The 19,554-nt window shown below is 39.6% G+C and overlaps 1 protein-coding gene across 16 annotated transcripts in view; it reads left to right on the top strand.

Annotated features, from left to right (window-relative positions):
* UMAD1 (UBAP1-MVB12-associated (UMA) domain containing 1) overlaps positions 1 to 19,554 on the top strand; it is a 311,931-nt gene that overhangs the window by 1,732 nt on the left and 290,645 nt on the right. The gene's annotated exons all lie outside the window — the stretch shown is intronic.

The following is a 19,554-nucleotide window of genomic DNA, read 5'->3' as shown; positions in this document are numbered from 1 at the left end:
TTGTTTACTTGCAGTGAAAACGACCACTTTTAAGCAAAGGCTTTCTTTTAAAACAGGGAGATGAGCAAGAAGATAATTTTAAAAAGCTTTTTTGCATATTTTTGAGTCACTTAAAATATTATGAAATATATGATGTACAGAGAAAAGTATAGCTAGCCGATTTGCATAGTTTTGAGAGAAATGAAATGAATCCATGGGGCCTGTCATTCAGCTGAAGAAATGGAACTTTACCACTTACCAGCAAATTTTACCAATTTGCACTTCCCCAGTTAAGCCCTCCTTGCTACAGCCTTAAGTAAACACTATCTTGAAATTTGTGTTAAGCTTCCTAAGCCTTTCTACATAGTTTTATTACACATGCAGGCATTTCTAAATGGCATGTTGTTTTACTATTGCCAATCTTTGACTTTATATAAATAGAAACGTATATATCTTCTGACTTGTTTCTTTTGTTTGTTTTTGAGATTCATCTATATTGACGAATGTATATAGAGCATATTTTTATTTTGTTACAGGTAGGCATGAACGGGGCAGTAGTGGGCTGACCCCCAACCCACTAGAAATGTCGGGTGATGGTTTGGCAATTATCGAATTTGCTTCTCTAAAAATGACAATTCGGCAGCGCCAGGGAGAGGCCATTTCCTGATGGTCCATATCTGTTATCAAAATGTTAATTTAATGTAGACCCGAGGGAGAAACAGCTTCCTGGGCATGCATATTAAGAGACAAAGATGGTAAAGTATGAAAGTATGATCTTCCAGGTACACTCCACCGGAAAAAGGAAGAAAGCCTCAGATGGGCATGCGTGTAACTTCCTAAAAACACTTCCCGAGGCTAAGGAGGGCTCTGAGCCTGCGGGCAGCCTATCCTAAGGGAAGAATCATGGGAAAGAGACAAGCTTATAAAAGTCCTAGCATCAGGCCCGGTGCAGTGGCTCACAGCTGTAATCCCAGCACTTTGGGCGGCCGAGGCGGGTGGATCACCTCAGATCATAAGTTCAAGACCAACCTGGTCAACATGGTGAAACCCTGTCTCTACTAAATACACAAAAAATTAGCCAGACGTGGTGGTGGGCGCCTATAGTCCCAGCTACTGCGGAGGCCGAGGCAGGAGAATGGCGTGAACCCGGGAGGCGGAACTTGCAGGGAGCCGAGATCACGCCACTGCACTCTAGCCTGGGCCGCAGAGCGAGACTCCGTCTCAAAAAAAAAAAAAAAAAAAGTCAGGATCAACTGTTAAGTGGGATACTTGACCTTCTCTCTTTAACCTTCACATTCCTGCGTATGTTTCTAACAAGCACACCTTTTTTTCTTTCCTGTTTTAATGCCTTTTTAAGTAAACTTCCATTCCTGCTCTGGAACTTGCCAGAGTCTCTTTTTCTGCTTTATGCCCCTCAGTCAAATTTTTCTTCTGAGGAGGCAAGGACTGAAGTTGCTACTGACCCGTAAGGATAGGCTACCGGTAAGTTGGGGTAACTTGGATCTCTGCCACTAGAATTAAAAAAATGATTTCCCCAAATGGTGGTACCAGTTTACCCTCTTACCTGGAGTATAAGAGAGTTACAGTTATTGTATATTCTTGGCAACCCTTGAAGTTTTTTCCCCCAATTTGATGGATATGAAATTTTTTTTGTCATGACCCTAATTTGCATTCCCTGATTACTGATAAGGTTGAACATCTTTTCAGATTTTTTTTTTTTTTTTTTTTTTTTTGAGACGGAGTCTTGCTCTGTCACCCAGGCTGGAGTGCAGTGGCCGGATCTCAGCTCACTGCAAGCTCCGCCTCCCGGGTTCATGCCATTCTCCAGCCTCAGCCTCCCGAGTAGCTGGGACTACAGGCGCCCGCCGCCTCGCCCGGCTAGTTTTTTGTATTTCTTAATAGAGACGGGGTTTCACCATGTTAGCCAGGATGGTCTCGATCTCCTGACCTCGTGATCCGCCCGTCTCGGCCTCCCAAAGTGCTGGGATTACAGGCTTGAGCCACCGCGCCCGGCCAGATTTTTATTGGCTATTTATGTTTGTCTTTTATTCCTTGATTTTTCTTTTTCTTACTGACTTTTAACAGCTTTGTATGAGTGGGATATTATAATGGTACAAGTGTTGTCCGTTTTTGACCTGTCTTTCCATTTCCTTCCTTCATTCTGTCCTTTTTTTTTTTTTTTTAAGTAGAAAGACCTCTTTTAATATAGTTAAACCTTTTCCCCCTTAAGTTTAATGTAGGAGAAAAGTCCATTAAAATCTCACTTACGAATTCTTTCATACATACTCTTAAAGGTATTCTATTTTTCCTAAAATTTTTAGAGTTTTGCCTTTCATATTTAATAGTCCGTCATCTAGAATTCACTTTTCATGTATTTTGTCAGATAGGTTTCCAATCTCTTTGTTTTGTTTTAATTTCAATTGTCCTAATGTGATTTGACTGTATCACCTTTTTGCCACTGACCTTCACTTGTCACCTTAAGTTTACAGATATGTGTGGCGTCAATTCTGTTCTATGGATCTATTTTTCTATCCGTGAACCACAACCTATTTTCTTTAATAGTGTAGCCTTATGATAACTTTTGATATCTGGGCCTGTGTTCCCAGGAATGTCTTGGTTATTTTTATCTCTTTGCTGTTCCATATAGAATGTAGCTTACGAATTTCCATGAAAAACTGTGTTGGAATTTGGATCAAAATTGCATTGAATCCTTGGATGTATTTCAGGAAAAGTAACAGCTGAATGTCAACTCTTACTATTCTTGAGCCATTTTGGTTCCTTAAAATCTTTCCCAAAAGTCTCATACTTTTCTACATAAAAATTTTGACTTTTAGCTTAGATTTATTCCTAGATACCTTTTTTTGTTGTTATTATGAATGGTATCATTTTTTAAATTAAAGATTTTAACTGATTGTTTTAGTATATAGAAATGCCATTTTAAGAATTTTCTATCAGTTTTTTTGGAATTTTCTATTCATATTTGAATAATTACAGTTTTGTTTCTTAAGCATTCTTACATATTTTATGTATTTTTCTTACCTTTTGCCTAGGATAGAGCCTTCAGTACCATTTTGAATAGAAAGTGTTTAAGTCAAGATGGAGTCTGGCTGCATAAACAAAAGTATCTTTAATGCACAAATGCTTATTCTTACATGTGAAAGAAGTCCACAGCTGTGCAACTTAGTACTTATGTGGTATTGCCACTGAGACTCAGGGCCCCAGGTTCTTTCTGTCTTTCTGTACTTCTACGTTCAATATCTAGTTCCATATTTATGGTTACCTCATAGGCCAGGTAAGTGATGGAGATTCAGCTATCAAGTAAATCCACATTTCATGTGGCAGAGAAGTGGACAGGCAAGAGTATACCTCCATGAGATTCAGCTTCCTTTAAGGAGCATTTCACGAAGTCCTTCCCAACTTGAATTTCTGTTTATTAGGTTAAGGAATTTTCCTTCTATTCCTAGTTTGATAAGCGTTTTAATTGAATGGTTATGGAATTTGGTCAAATGCATTTTTTTTGCCTTAATTGAGATGATTGAAATGAGTATGTATTTTTCAGTGTTTGAACCAAGCTCATATTCCTGGAAGTTTGATTATGATATATTGTCTTTTATTATATATTCCTGAATTTGATTTGCTGTTGTGTTTGTTTAGGATTTTTTTTAATCCATGTTCATGAGTGAGATTGGTCTGTAATTTTCCTTTTTTGTATATTCCTTGTCAAAATTTGACATTATGGTTATGAGACAGGAGAATTCCCTGGACCCCTTTGTGGGGCTTGCAACCAGAGTGTGACTTGTTTGCTGCCATGAACTCAAATCCCTTACGGGAGGGGGAGTATGCAGGTGAGCAGGTGCAGGAGCTGGGGTGAGTGATTTTGGCCTCCGGCCCCACAGCAGTGTCTAGGGACGTTACAGTGCTCTTTTAGCCCTGCCGTCTGGGAATGGCTTAAGTGTTAAATAGCTCAGTGGAGTCAGTGTGACAGCCTTTTTGGGTTTCCGCACCCAGTGCATCCTGAATTCTTGTCTATCGTCCAGGAGAAATCAGGTCACATGGACTTGAAAGACGGTGAATGTGGGCATTTTATTGAGTGATGGAGGTGGCTTTCAGTGGGATGGTGATATGGTTTGGCTGTGTCCCCACTCAAATCTCATCCTGAATTGTAGCTCCCATAATTCAAGTGTTACAGGAGGGACTCGATGAGAAAGAACTGAATCATGGGGACAGTTTCCCCCATACTGTTCTTATGGTAGTGCGTAAGTCTCATGAGATCTAATGGTTTTATAAGGGGAAACCCCTTTCACTTGATTTTTTTTTTTTTTTTATTCTCTCTTGTCTAACACCATGTAAGACGTACCTTTGGCTTTCTGCCATGATTGTGAGGCCTCCCCAGCCACGTGGAACTGTGAGTCCATTAAACCCCTTTTTCTTTGTAAATTACCTTGTAAATTACCCTGTCTCGGGTATGTCTTTACCAGCAGTATGAAAATGAACTAATATAGATGAGGAGCTGGAGAGGGGAAGGAGTGGGAAGATGATCTTCCCCTGGAGTTCGGTTGTCCCATGACCAATCTCCTTCCTGACCATCCCCAGCCAAACTCCCCTCGACACTCAGATGCTTCCCCTCTTCTCTCCTCTGCTGCGCCATTCTGCTGCTCTGCCACCCTTCTGCTCGTGGAGCCTGGGGTTTGGGGTTTATATGGGCACAGAAGAGGGGAACATAGTGGGCCAAAAGGCAACATTTGGGTGCAAAAACAGCCTGTTCACATTTAGGGCTGTGGAGCCCTCGCCAGGGACCCCACCCTTCTGCCGCCTGTCCATATCAGTTATACTAGTTTTGTGAAATTAGTGTGGAGTGTTTCTTTTATTTATTCTCCAACATTGTATATAAAACTGAAATTATCTATCGAGTGTTTGGTAGTGTTCAGCTATAAAACCTTTTAGATCTGCTATAGTTATCTTTGACTAGAGCTTTAGACATTTCCCACAAGTTTTTATAAGTAGATGTACATTAAGTTCTAAGTATTTTCTAGTTTCCAGCATATTTCTTTTTTGACCCATGCATTATTTTTGTTTCAAAATATATAGGTTTTATTAAAGTTATTTTGATAATTCCCAATGAAATTGCATTATAATCTGAGGGTATCGTTGGTCTGATTCTTTGAAATTATATGAGACTAATTCTTTGAAATTATGTGAGGCTTGCTTTAAGGCTTATTAGGAACATGGACAATTTTTCATGTGTGCTTGGCAAAAAAATGTATTTTCCAGGTGTTGGATCCAGTGTGTAAATTGCAGTGTTCACATAATTCTGTTATCTTTTTGTCTGCTTGTCTCAATCATTGATAAATATATGACATAGCCTATAGATGGTAGCATTGTCAAATGTCTCCTTGAAGCCCTGATAACTTTTGCTATATAGATACATTTCTTTAAGAGACAGGGTCTTAGTCTGTTGCTGAGGCTGGGGTGCAGTGGCGTGATTGTGGTGCACTGCAGCCTTGAACTCCTGAGCTCAAGTGATCTCTCCTCAGCCTCCCAAGTAGCTAGGACTACAGGCACGTGCCATCACACCCAGCTAATTTAAAAAAAAAAAATCTTTCTTTTGTAGAGACGGGTTCTTTCTTGGTTGCCCAGGTTGGTCCTTAACTGCTAGGCTCAAGCAGGCCTCCCTCTCCGGCCTCCCAGAGTGCTAGGACTACAGGTATGAGTCACTGTGCCTGGCCTGGCTTTAAAGTTTTTGTTGTTGTTGTTTGCTACTATTATAGACGTGCCAGCTGTCTTTCGGTTAGAATTTATTTGTTTTATCTTTTTCCATCCTATATCTCACCTAGGGGAGACAAGACCCATGGGCTTGTATGTTCATTTTCTCATTTCTTTTGTGGCTTAGCTGACAGCTGGCCTGGCAGGTCTCAGCTGAAAGTAAAAACAGGCTGATACCAGCCAGTGGGCTCCAGTGACCCCTTTCTTCTTAAAGAAGTCACTTCCTTCTAAATCAGGAGATTTCCATTAGGACATAATTGCCTAGATGTATGGGGAATGGATTCCTTTCTAAGAGAGCACTAGTGTTTGACAGATCATGAGTGATTTGCTATTTCTCTGCTTAAGTTTTCTCCAGTAAACCTTAGACTTTATACTTATGTGGCCCTTCTGTTATTTGTGTTTGTGTTGGCCTGACAGCTTTAACTTTTTTTGTATTCTTATGTTTTAGGTTTATCTGTCTTGTAAATAGTGCATATAGCTGGAGATTTGTTTTTTCTGTCTTTTGTCCATTTATATTTATTGTGGCTACTTATGTATTATGATTTGTCTTAGTCTATGTAGTGTTGCTATTACAGAATACCCCAGACTGGGTAATTTATAAAGAAAATAAAATTGGCAGGGGAACTGGCTCACTCCTGTAATCCCAGGAATTTGCGAGGCCGAGGCGGGTAGATCCTTTGAATTCAGGAGTTAGAGACCAGCCTGGGCAACATGGTGAAACCCCATCTCTCCAAAAAATACAAAAATTAGCTGGGCACGGTGGCGTGTGTGCCTGTGGTCCTAGCTACTTGGGAGGCTGAGGTGGGAGGATGGCTTGAGTTCAGGAGGTGGAGGTTGCAGTGAGCTAAGATCGTGTCACTGTGCTCTAGCCTGGGTGACAGAGTGAGACCCTGTCTCCAAAAACAACGGAAAAAAAAGGCTGGGCGCCGTGGCTCACATGTGTAATCCCAGCACTTTGGGAGGCCGAGGTGGGTGGATCACCTGAGGTCAGGAGTTCGAGACCAGCCTGGCCAACATGGTGAAACCCCGTCTCTTCTAAAAGTACAAAAATTAGCCAGGCTTGGTGGCAGGTGCCTGTAATCCCAGCTACTCAGGAGGCTGAGGCAGGAGAATCACTTGAACCCAGGAAGTGGAGGTTGCGGCGAGCTGAGATTGCGCCACTGCACTCTAGCCCGGGTAACAAGAGCAAGACTCTATCTCAAAAAAAAAGAGGAAAGAAAAAGAAAAGAAAAGGATGTCTTATAGTTCTGGAGGCTTGGATGTCCAAGGTCCAGGGGTCCACATCTGGCAAGGGCTTGTTATGAGGTAGACAGAAAGGCAAGAGACCATGAGAGAAATGTAAGGGAAGGGGACTAAATTAATTCTTTTTTTCAGGAACCCACTTCCCCAGTAACTAAACCACTCTAGCAATAATGGCATTAATCCATTTATGAGGGCAGAGCTCTCATAACCTGGTTACCTTTTATAGGTCCCAGCTCTCAACACTGTTGCATTGGCAATTAAGTTTTCAACACATGAACTTTGGGGAACATTTTCAAACCATAGCAGGATTAATTTCCATGTAATTTTTTGCTTCCTATGTGTTCTGTTTTGTTGTTATTTTTTCCTTTCTTGCCTTTTTTTGCATTGATTTTTTTGGTTACTTTTTTCTTCTTTATCGGTCTGTGTTAATTTGAATGTTATACATCATATATTTTTGGGAGGGGGGCCACCAAATTTTAACCTGCTGCCATGGTCCGAAAGTTTGTCTCTCCCCCCACCCAATTCATATTCTGAAATCCTAACCCCAAGGTGATGGCATATAGTAGTAGGAGGTAGGACCTTTGAGAGGGCACATGAATTGGGTTCATGCCCTTATGGTGAAAAGATGGTTGTCTGTGAACCAGAAAGTGGGCATTCATCAGACACCGAATATACTGGAGCTTTGATCTTACACTTTCCAGCCTCCAGGACTGTGGGAAGTAAATTTCTGTTTATAAGTTACCTAATTTATGGTATTTTGTTATAGCAGCATGGACAGACTAAGAAGCACGCATATTACTCTTAAAGTCGAAAGTTACTTTGGGTCAAGACAGAACCTGTAACTCCATTTACCTTTTCTCAATTTTTATGCTGTTGTCTAGAGATTTAGTTCTGTTTTGATTTCTTGTAATCCCATAATTTACATTCTTGTAACTCTGCCTAGACATTATTATTGCTTTATGCAGTTAATATGCTTGAAATTACCCATATATTTATCATTTTCTTTACTTAATATTTATTTTTACAGCTTCATCAGTTCATGTTTGTGTTTTTCTGAGTGTTTATTTCATTTGAGTTCTCAAAGCATAGTTTTATTATCTTTTTGTGGTATAGAATTCTAAAAGGACAGTTAATTTCTCCCAAAACTACTGAAATGATAATATTTTACTCTTGTAATGTCTGCTTTGTTTTACATTATGATTTTGCTGTAGGCTTTTCATGTCTCGTTATTTGCTTGATCCTCAGTTGTAAGAGGATGGTAGTGATGGCTGCACAACAATGTGAATGTACCTAATGCCACTAAACTGTACACTTAAAAATTGTTTAAATGATAAATTTTATGTAATATGTTTGTTACCACAATTAATAAGTCAAACAAAGTTTAAGCTGGTTAAAGTGGCAGCGTTACTTGTATGAAAAGCACCTTGATTTATTAATCCAGCCATTCTGCATCCTGAACCCAGAATGGTCCGCCTGAAATATCAAACTGATAACTCTCCATCCAGTGATTTCCTCCAGCATCACTATTAAGTCCAAACTCCGTGGCATGGCATATAAGAAAGACATTCCAGGTTCTGGCCTTGACTTACCTTTACCTTTAATGCTGTCCCTCCCCAATACTTTATTATAACCTCACTGAGATCTTGGTTAATGTATAGTCAGATTTGTTATACTCAGCAACTAGCAGAATCCCCATATTGGCTTTCTTAAAAGAGCATTTGTGGTACAAAAAGCCAGGTGCATGACTTTTGAGCAATCCCTCTGTAACCAAATAGAAAGCCGAAAGCAATACCAGAGCACGTTTTTTCTGGTAATATAGCAAATCAGACATTCAGAGAAATCACTCCCTGTGCAGTCCATCTAAAAATGTTGGATTAAGTGTTTTTAAAAATATACGGCTAAATCAATACAAGATTTTAAAAATTACCTAGAAACCAGAAAGGACAAGGATCTTCAAATCCACAAGAGTATATGTTAGTACTGGAGCTAATGTTGTTGAAACGGGAGAGTTCCCTGAACCTCCTTGCAGGACGTGGGACAAGGGCAGGTGTGGCTTGTCTCTTTGGCTGGGGTTTGGGGTTTATAAGGGTACAGGATGGAGGGTGTAGCAGGCCAAAAGGCAGCATTTGGGTACGGAAACAGGAATACCTGTTCCCATTTAGGGCTGTGGGTTTTCAGGCTTGAGGGTGGGGCCTTTGTCAGGGAACTGCCCTCTTCTATCTAGTATTTTCCTGCCTCCTGTCCATATTATTTTCCCTATGGCCATTGCTTTGGGTACGTATTTTCCCGTCCTCATGTTGATCTCATTCTGGTGATCTCTCACTGAAGGAGAGACTGTCAGATTACTTTAGTCTCTCTCACTTAACTTTTTATTGCTGGCAGCTTCTTGTTTCTGAGTCTAGTCCTGAAAGTCAGATGGATGTACACATTCCTGGTTCACTCAATTCCCAGTGGCTAACAGGCACTCATCATATGTGAGTCTGCTGGGTGGAAATTGGATCTTCCGAGACTCAGACTTTAAAAATTAAGGTCTGTGAGTGAGTTGAAGAATTAGGAGCAGTTTACAGTTCTTTGAACTTGAAATTCAACCTTCTTTCTTTGCTCTGCTTAGAGTTTTTCCTGTCTGGTACCCTGTTTTACAGAGTCCTCCTTGGGCAGTTACACACCATTCAAACCATTGCCCTCCTGACTCCTCCCTCCCTCCCCTTTTCCCTATCAAGAGCTGTGATCTCCGAATGGAAGTGGAAGACGATCTTGTCAGAAGGAAGGGAGGAAATCTAGTCCTGTAATACTTTGGGGTCTCCATTAAGTGGGATGTCTGGCAGTCTTTTTTTCTGGTAGATATAGCTCTTGTATTTTAGAATTAAGCTCAGGCAGTGGGGATGGACAAAGTATTTTCCACATCTTCTTTGTGGTTCATGCTCCTGTTATTGCTCGTTTGCTCACTTAGCCATTTATTCATTCCTTTGATAGGATTTCCGAGTACAGAAATACACTCTTGGTCGATTGTACTTCTTGGTCAGTACCCATTGGTGATGCAGTTCATGGAAGTTTGACTCAGACTTTGGGATATGGTCTCTCATTTTGAGTTGATAGAGCTATTGCCAATTTTTTTTAGTGTGTTTCTTTACGTACATTTTGTTGTAAAACAGCTGGCTCTCTTGTTTACTCAGCAATCTGAAGCAAGTCATTAGACAGCTAGCAGTACTTTTTGACTAGACTAGAATGTGAGTAACATTTTGCATGTTGAGGCATGGTTGATGCTGGTTTTATACAGGACTTAGCACTTTGCTTTGTGCCCATTGACATTGTGAGAGGTGGTAGAGAAATAGGATAAAGAGGCAGGAAGTAGATTGGTTAATTCCTTGAATTTGGAGAAAGTGCCTCATCTAATTTTGTTTGTCTAGGGCCTACCACAGTGCCTGTCCAATTTTGGGCCCTCAAAAGATGTTGGTCGAATGAATTAAATAGTGAACAAACAAATGACTGAGTGTTAGAAGAAGTTTGTTCTTAAATGGGGAGGAAGTAATAAGCCTTCTGATGATGCGGTTAGGCTACATTGAAAGTCAAATAATTTTTAGTTGGCAGTTTAGGGAGTGATTCTTTTTGGATGTTGAATGTGATGGTTCCTATTTTGTGTAAACATTAAAATGAGCGAGCAAATAGAGTACTTTTAAAGACCCACACTGAATAATGTTTTATTTATTTTTAAATTTATTCTTGGTCCCCAGTGCTCTAGACAGTTGAAAAGGTGTGACCTCACATCCCATGACTTAATTCTCCCTTAGGACATTATTTAGATGTGTTTGTCTCACCTAAGATATTTGTTTTATGTAGGGAGATGCTTTTTGTTAGAGTTGTCTGAAGTCTTTTGCAAGGTGTATTTTCATAATCAAAATGCAACACCAAATGAAGTTGCTTCAGAAATTCTTGTACGGTAGTGTTATTTACACCCAAATCAAAATAGTTTGTTTGTGGCAGTTTTGTAGTTGTGTTTGTAACTTTCCTAAAACATATAAATGTGTCATTGTGTCATTAATTTAGATGACTCAGGATAACACTAAAGGCTGTACATTGCCTTCTTTGTCAGTGATTGAGACCCAAATGATAAATTCTTAGTGCAGTTTGTTTCTAAGCTCTCAAAAAAGCAGTAACCTTATATTCTAAACCTTAGCTTCTAAGGATGCTAGTTAGCATCCTTCTTTAGGAAAAAAACTATGGTTTTCACATGTATAGCATTAAAAAAAAAACTGCTTGAAATTAAGATGTTTTCTGACTGAAGTGAATGACACATTAGGTGATCATACCCATTTACAGAGGAGTTACGACACATTTTTATTCTTCACTGTCATTGTTCACACTGAAGAAAAGGGCAGTATTCTGAGAGTTCCCAGGTGAAGTCTGACACTCCCAGACCTAGGGGAATGTCTTTAACCTAGAGAGTGCTGCTGAGTGGTTAATGTTGACAAAGAAGTCCCTTTCTTGTAATGTCTTGATTCTCAACCAAGGGCAGTTTTGTCCCCTAAGAGACATTCGGCAATGTCTGCAGGCATTTTTGGTTGTCACAGCTGGGGGATAGGAAGGCACTTAGTGGGTTAAAGCCAGGGATGCTGCTAAACATGATACAGTGCTAGGGACAGCCTCCTACAACAAAGAATTATCTGATCCCGAATGCTTAGAGTGGAGAGAGTGAGAAACCTTGGTCTAACTTAATATGAAATTTTTCCTCCCTAAATTAGCAGATTGAGGGGAGACTTTGTTATTCTGTTCTGTTTTTCATATTGTGAATAAGAAGCAGTAGAGAAAAAAAGCAGTCATTTCTTAACACTGCTAGGCTGCCCTTCTTGATTCTGAAAACCATAGGGCATTCAATTAAAAAGAAGACAAACACAAATCCTTAAATCCATCAACAGCAAAACCAAAACCTTCCCTGACTATTCTCTAGTAGATACTTTGAGGCTCAGATTTATTTACAAAGTAATGGAGGAGAGTAAAATTGTTTGATGTCTGTTTTACCCAAGTGAGGCCATCTGTGTTCAGTGAGGGAAATAGGATCTGACAAGAGGGGAGGTTCTGTTCTAAAATTGTCTTAGGTGAAGTTGTTAGTTTTCAAGATGACTTTGTCATCTGGATATGGGAAGTTATTCTGTAGAGACAGTACTGTTATCCTTCAGTATCCCTAGAGGATTGGTTCCAGGACTTCCTGCTGATACCCAAATCCACAGATGCTCAAGTGCCTTTTCTTAAATGATATAGTATTTGCATATAGCCTGTGTACATCCTTCCATATACTTTGTCCCTAAATTACTCAGAATATCTAACTCTGTGTAAATAGTTATATTTTAAATTTTGGGCTGGGCGCGGTGGCTCATGCTTGTAATCCCAACACTTTGGGAGGCCAAGGTGAGTGGATCACTTGAGGCCAGGAGTTTGAGACCAGCCTGGCCAACATGGTGAAACCCCATCTCTACTAAAAAATACAAAACTAGCCAGGCTTGGTGGCGGGTGCCTGTAATCCCAGCTACTCGGGAGGCTGAGGCAGGAGGATTGCTTGAACCTGGAGGCAGAGATTGCAGTGGGCCAAGATTGCGCCACCGTAACCCAGCCTGGGTGACAGATTGAAGCTCTGTCTCAAAAAAAAAAAAAAAAAAAGAAAAAGAAAAAAAAAAAAGAAAAAAGAAAATTTGTATTATTTTTAATTGTAATATTTTTTAATTTTTTGAATATTTTTGATTCATAGTAGGATTGCAGGACCTATGGATGTGGTGGGCCCACTCTATTCTAGAAAATTAGTAATTCCAGATTATGTAATGCTTGCCATGCTAGCAGCATTTACTATTATAGTAACAGCAGTGATTCCAGACAGTTCCTGGTAGTAGATGTCTTACATGCTAATGATGAGTACCTGGCAGTTGAGATTATCAAATGATGCCTCTGGCCTGCTCTCCATGGCAGACAGAGCCAACCATTAAAAGTCATCCAGTCGTGGGAATAAACTAGACTGCCCCTTCCCCCAGTTCTCTTTCACCTAGGATTTCCTGTATCGTGTTTAAGGATTTCATGTTTGAAATCCACGTCTCATTTGGAAAAAGCTTTTCCTGCCTTTAATTTAGTATACAGTAAAATAAGAAAATGATCGAAATTATGAGGATCAAGAAAAAATAAAATGAATTAAATAAAAAGTTTCAGTTTGGCTCCTGTTGAACCCTATACAGTGAAGTTCTCTGGAGCCCTTTGCATTCCTCCAGGGTCCTCCCTGGCTTGATGCTCTAGAATTGATTTGTAGCTCACCAACTTCCTAAGTATTTTAGATGTGCTGTTTTGGCTAAAAGTAGTATCATTTAAATTCTCAGTTGGCTGAAAGCATCTATAAGGTTATATTAGATAAGTTTTATTAACTCATATAATTTCCCTTTTTAATGGATGTTACATATGTGTATGATGTGACATTATGTTTAAGGGACAAATGAAAAGATTAGGAGTATTAAATTAGAGGACGCTTTTTTAAAGTATTTTAATTTAAAAAATATTTTTGTAGGTATATAGTAAGTGTATATATTTAGGACAGACTTGCTCTCTCTCTCTTGCTCTCTCTCTCTCTCTCTCTCTCCCTCTCTTTTTTTTTTTTTTGAGACGGAGTTTTGGTCTTGTTCCCGAGGCTGGAGTGCCATGGTGTGATCTGCAACCTCTGCCTCCCGGGTTCAAGTGATTCTCTTGCCTCAGCCTTCCGAGTAGCTGGGATTACAGGCATGCGCCATCATGCCTGGCTAATTTTGTATTTTTAGTAGAGACAGGGTTTCTCCATGTTGGTCAGGCTGGCCTCAAACTTTCAACCTCAGGTGATCCGCCTGCCTCTGCCTCCCAAAGTACTGGGATTACAGGCGTGAGCCACAGCGCCCAGCCAGGACAGGCTCTCTTCAAAGTGAGGTTGCTGCCACCACTTTGAATATACAATGGTATATTCTTCTGTATATACCATTGTAAAAGCTGCATGGTTCTGAGGGTGTTTCTAAGCTTAGCCAGCAGAAGTGGAGTGGAAATACGAGTTGAAGGAGAAAAAAGAACAATGTAAAGTCTCTTGCTGTTAGAAAAGAACTTGTTCGTGTATTTAAAAAAAATTTTTTTTTTTTTAATTGTACTTTAAGTTCTGGAGTACATGTGCAGAACATGCAGGTTTGTTACATAGGTATACACGGGCCATGGTGGTTTGCTGCACCCATCAACCCGTCATCTACATTAGGTATTTCTCCTAATGCTATTCCTCCCCTAGCCCTCCACCCCCGACAGGCCCTGGTATGTGATGTTCGCCTCCCTATGTCCATGTGTTCTCATTGTTCAACTCCCATTTTTGAGTGAGAACATTTGGTGTTTGATTTTCTGTTCTTGTGTTTGTGTGCTGAGAATAATGGTTTCCAGCTTCACCCATGTCCCTGCAAAGGACATGAACTCATTCTTTTTTATGGCTGCATAGTATTCCATGGTGTATATGTGCCACATTTTCTTTATCCAGTCTATCATTGATGGCCATTTGGGTTGGTTCCAAGTCTTTGCTATTGTGAACAGTGCTGCAATAAACATATGTGTGCATATGTCTTTATAGTAGCATGATTTATAATCCTTTGGGTGTATACCCAGTAATGGGATTGTTGGGGTCAAATGATATTTCTGTTTCTAGATCCTTAAGGAATCGCCACACTGACTTCCACAATGGCTGAACTAATTTACACTTCCACCAACAGTGTTAAAAACCTTCCTATTTCTTCACATCCTCTCCAGCATCTGTTGTTTCCTGACTTGTTAATGATCACCGTTCTAACTGGCGTGAGAAGGTATCTGATTGTGGTTTTGATTTGCATTTCTCTAATGACCAGTGATGATGAGCTTTTTTTCATATGTTTGTTGGGTGCATACATGTCTTCTTTTGAGAAGTATCAGTTCATATCCTTTGTCCACTTTTTGATGGGGTTGTTTTTTGCTTGTAAATTTGTTTAAATTCTTTCTAGATTCTGGATATTAGCCCTTTGTCAGATGGATAGATCACAAAAATTTTCTCTCATTCTGTAGGTTGCCTGTTCACTCTGATGATAGTTTCTTTTGCTGTGCAGAAGCTCTTTAGCTTAATTAGATCCCATTTGTCAATTCTGGCTTTTGTTGCCATTGCTTTTAGTGTTTTAGTCATGAAGTCTTTGCCTAAGCCTATGTCCTGAATGGTATTGCCTAAGTTTTCTTCTAGGATTTTTATGAGTTTAGGTCTTTAATCCATCTTGAGTTAATTTTTGTATAAGGTGTAAGGGAGCGGTCCAGTTTCAGTTTTCTGCATATGGCTAGCCAGTTTTCCCAACAGCATTTATTAAACAGGGATTCTTTTCCCCATTGCTTGTTTTTGTCAGGTTTGTTAAAGATCAGATGGTTATAGATATGTGGTATTATTTCTGAGGTCTCTGTTCTGTTCCATTGGTATATATATTTGTTTTGGTACCAGTACCATGCTGTTTTGATTACTGTAGTCTTGTAGTATAGTTTGAAGTCAGGTACTGTGATGCCTCCAGCTTTATTCTTTTTGCTTATGATTGTCTTGGCTATACGGGCTCTGTTTTGGTTCTATATGAAATTTAAAGTAGTTTTTTCTAATTCTGTGAAGAGAGTCAATGGTAGCTTGATGGGGATAGCATTGAATCTATACATTACTTTGGGCAGTATGGCCATTTTCATGATATTGATTCTTCCTATCCATGAGCATGGAATGTTTTTCCATTTGTTTGTGTCCTTTCTTATTTCCTTGAGCACTGGTTTGTAGTTCTCCTTGAAGAGGTCTTTGACGTCCCTTGTAAGTTGGATTCCTAGATATTTTATTCTCTTTCTAGCAATTGTGAATGGGAGTTCACTCATGAGTTGGCTCTCTGTCAATTATTTGTTGATAGGAATGCTTGTGATTTTTACACATTGATTTTGTATCCTGAGACTGCTGACGTTGCTTATCAGCTTAGGGAGATTTTGGGCTGAGACGACGGGGTTTTCTAAATATACAATCATATCATCTGCAAACAGAGGCAATTTGACTTCCTCTCCTCCTACTTGAATACACTTTATTTCTTTCTCTTGCCTGATTGCCCTGGCCAGGACTTCTAACACTATGTTGAATAGGAGTAGTGAGAGAGGGCATCCCTATCTTATGCTGGTTTTCAAAGGGAATGCTTCCAGTTTTTGTCTGTTCAGTATGATATTGGCTGTGGGTTTGTCATAAGTAGCTCTTATTATTTTGAGATACGTTCCATTAATACCTAGTTTATTGAGAGCTTTTAGCATGGAGGGCTGTTGAATTTTATCAAAGGCCTTTTCTGCATCTATTGAGATAATCATGTGGTTTTTGTCATTGACTCTGTTTATATGATGGATTAAGTTTATTGATTTGTATGTGTTGAACCAGGCTTGCATCCCAGGGATGAAGCCGATTTGATTGTGGTGGACTTTTTGATGTGCTGTTGGATTCAGTTTGCCAGTATCTTATTATTTTTGCATCAATATTAATCAGGACTATTAGCCTGAAATTTTCTTTTTTTGTTGTATTTCTGCCAGGTTTTGGTGTCAGGATGATGCTGGCCTCATAAAATGAGATAGGGAGGAGCCCCTCTTTTTCTATTGTTTGGAATAGTTTCAGAAGGAATGGTACCAGCTCCTCTGGTAGAATTGTACCTCTGGTAGAATTTGGCTGTGAAACTGTCTGGTCCTGGACTTTTTTTGGTTGGTAGGCTATTAATTACTGCCTCAATTTCAGAACTTGTTACTGGTCTATTCAGGGATTCAACTTCTTCCTGAATTAGACTTGGGAAGGTGTATGTGTCCAGGAATTTTTCCATTTCTTCTAGATTTTCTAGTTTACTTGCGTAGAGGTGTTTATAGTATTCTGTGATGTTAGTTTGTATTGCTGTGGGATCATAAAAGGTGATATCCCCTTTATCATTTTTTATTGCGTCTATTTGATTCTTCTCTCTTTTCTTCTTTATTAGTCTGGCTAGTGGTCTATTTATTTTGTTAATCTTTTCAAAAAGCCAGCTCCTGGATTCATTGATTTTTTGAAGGGTTTTTTTGTGTCTCTATCTCCTTCATTTCTGCTCTGATCTTAGTTATTTCTTGTCTTCTGCTAGCTTTTGAATGTGTTTGCTCTTGCTTCTCTAGTTCTTTTAATTATGATGTTAGGGTGTCAATTTTAGAACTTTCCCACTTGTTGGCATTTAATGCTATAAATTTCCCTCTACACACTGCTTTAGATGTGTCCCAGGGATTCTAGTACCTTTTGTCTTTGTTCTCATTGGTTTCAAAGAACTTATTTATCTCTGCCTTAATTTTGTTATTTACCCAGTATTCATTCAGGAGCAGGTTGTTCAGTGTCCATGTAATTGTGCAGTTTTGAGTGAGTTTCTTAATCCCAAGCTCTAATTTGATTTTTCTGTGGTCGGAGAGACTGTTTGCCATTATTTCTGTTCTTTTGTGTTTGCTGAGGAGTGTTTTACTTCCAGTTATGTGGTCAGTTTTAGAGTAACTGTGATGTGGTGCTGAGAAGAATGCATATTCTATTGATTTGGGGTGGAGTGTTCTGTAGATGTTTATTAGGTCCACTTGGTCCAGAGCCAAGTTCAAGTCCTGAATATCCTTGTTAATTTTCTGTCTCGTTGATTTATCCAATATTGACATTGGGGTGTTAAAGTCTCCCACTATTATTGTGTGGGAGTCTAAGTCTCTTTGTAGGTCTCTAAGAACTTGCTTTATGAATCTGGGTGCTCTGGTATTAGGTGCATACATATTTAGGATAGTTAGCTCTTCTTGTTGCATTGATCCCTTGACGATCATGTAATGCCCTTTTTGTCTCTTTTGATCTTTGTTGGTTTAAAGTCTGTTTTATCAGAGACTACAATTGCAAACCCTGCCTTTTTTTTTTTTTTTTTTTTTTTGCTTTCCATTTGCTTGGTAAATATTTTTCCATCCCTTTATTTTGAGCTTGTATGTGTCTTTGCACATGAGATGGGTCTCCTGAATACAACACACCAATGGATCTTGACTCTTTATCCAATTTGCCAGTCTGTGTCTTTTAATTGGGGGCATTTAGCCATTTACATTTCAGGTTAATAATGTTATGTGTGAATTTGATCCTGCTGTTACTATACTAGCTGGTTATTTTTCCTGTTAGTTGATGCAGTTTCTTCTTAGTGTTGATGGTATTTACGGTTCGGTATGTTTTTGCAGTGGCTGGTACCTGTTGTTCCTTTCGTTCCTTTTAGTGCTTCCTTCAGGAGTTCTTGTAAGGCAGGCCTGGTGGTGACAAAATCTCTCAGCATTTGCTTGTCTGTAAAAGATTTTATTTCTCCTTTGCTTTATGAAGCTTGGTTTGGCTGGATATGAAATTCTGTGTTGAAACTTCTTTTCTTTAAGAATGTTGAATATTGGCCCCCACTCTCTTCTGGCTTGTAGGGTTTCTGCAGAGAGATCCACTGTTAGTTTGATGGGCTTCCCTTTGTGGGTAACCCAGCCTTTCTCTCTGCCTGCCCTTAACATTTTTTCCTTCATTTCAACCTTGGTGAATCTGGTGATTATGTGTCTTGGGGTTGCTCTTCTCACGGAGTATCTTTGTGGTGTTCTCTGTATTTCCTGAATTTGAATGTTGGCCTGTCTTGCTAGGTTGGGGAAGTTCTCCTGGATAATATCCTGAAGAGTGTTTTCCAACTTGGTTCCATTCTCCCTGTCACTTTCAGGTACTCCAATCAAATGTAGGTTTGGTCTTTTCACATAGTCCCATATTTCTTGGAGGCTTTGTTCATTCCTTTTGATTTTTTTTTTAATCTTGTCTTTATTCTTTATTTCAGTAGGTTGATTTTTAATTTCTGATACCCTTTCTTCCACTTGATTAATTCGGCTATTGATACTTGTGTATGCTTCAGGAAGTTCTCGTGCTGTGTTTTTCAGCTCCATCATTTATGTTCTTCTCTAAACTGGTAATTCTAGTTAGCAATTCATCTAACCTTTTTTTCCAAGGTTCTTAGTTTCCTTGCATTGGGTTAAAACATGCTCCTTTAGCTCAGAGGAGTTTGTTATTACCCACCTCTGAAGCCTACTTCTTTCAATTCGTCAAACTCAATCTCCATCCAGTTTTGTTCCCTTGCTGCTGAGGAGTTATGATCCTTTGGAGGATAAGAGGCATTCTGGTTTTTGGAATTTTCAGTGTTTTTGTGCGGTTTCTCCCTATCTTTGTGGATTTATCTACCTTTGGTCTTTGTTGTTGGTGACCTTTGAATGGGATGTCTGAGTGAACGTCGTTTTGTTGATGTTGATGCTACTCCTTTCTGTTTGTTAGTTTTCCTTCTAACAGGCCCCTTTGCTGCAGGTCTGCTGAAGTTTGCTGGAGGTCCAGTCGAGACCCTGTTTGCCTAGGTATCATCAGTGGAGGCTGCAGAACAGCAAAGATTGTTGCCTGTTCCTTCCTTTGTCCCAGAGGGGCACCCACCAGATGACAGTCAGAGCTTTCCTGTATGAGGTGGCCGTCGGCCCCTGCTGGGAGGTGTCTCCCAGTCAGGAGAC

Source organism: Macaca fascicularis, chromosome 3 (assembly GCF_037993035.2).
Source record: "Macaca fascicularis isolate 582-1 chromosome 3, T2T-MFA8v1.1".
Classification (NCBI taxonomy): domain Eukaryota; kingdom Metazoa; phylum Chordata; class Mammalia; order Primates; family Cercopithecidae; genus Macaca; species Macaca fascicularis.
The sequence above is the reverse complement of the archived record's forward strand: the minus strand, read 5'-3'. Positions and strand labels throughout refer to the sequence as shown.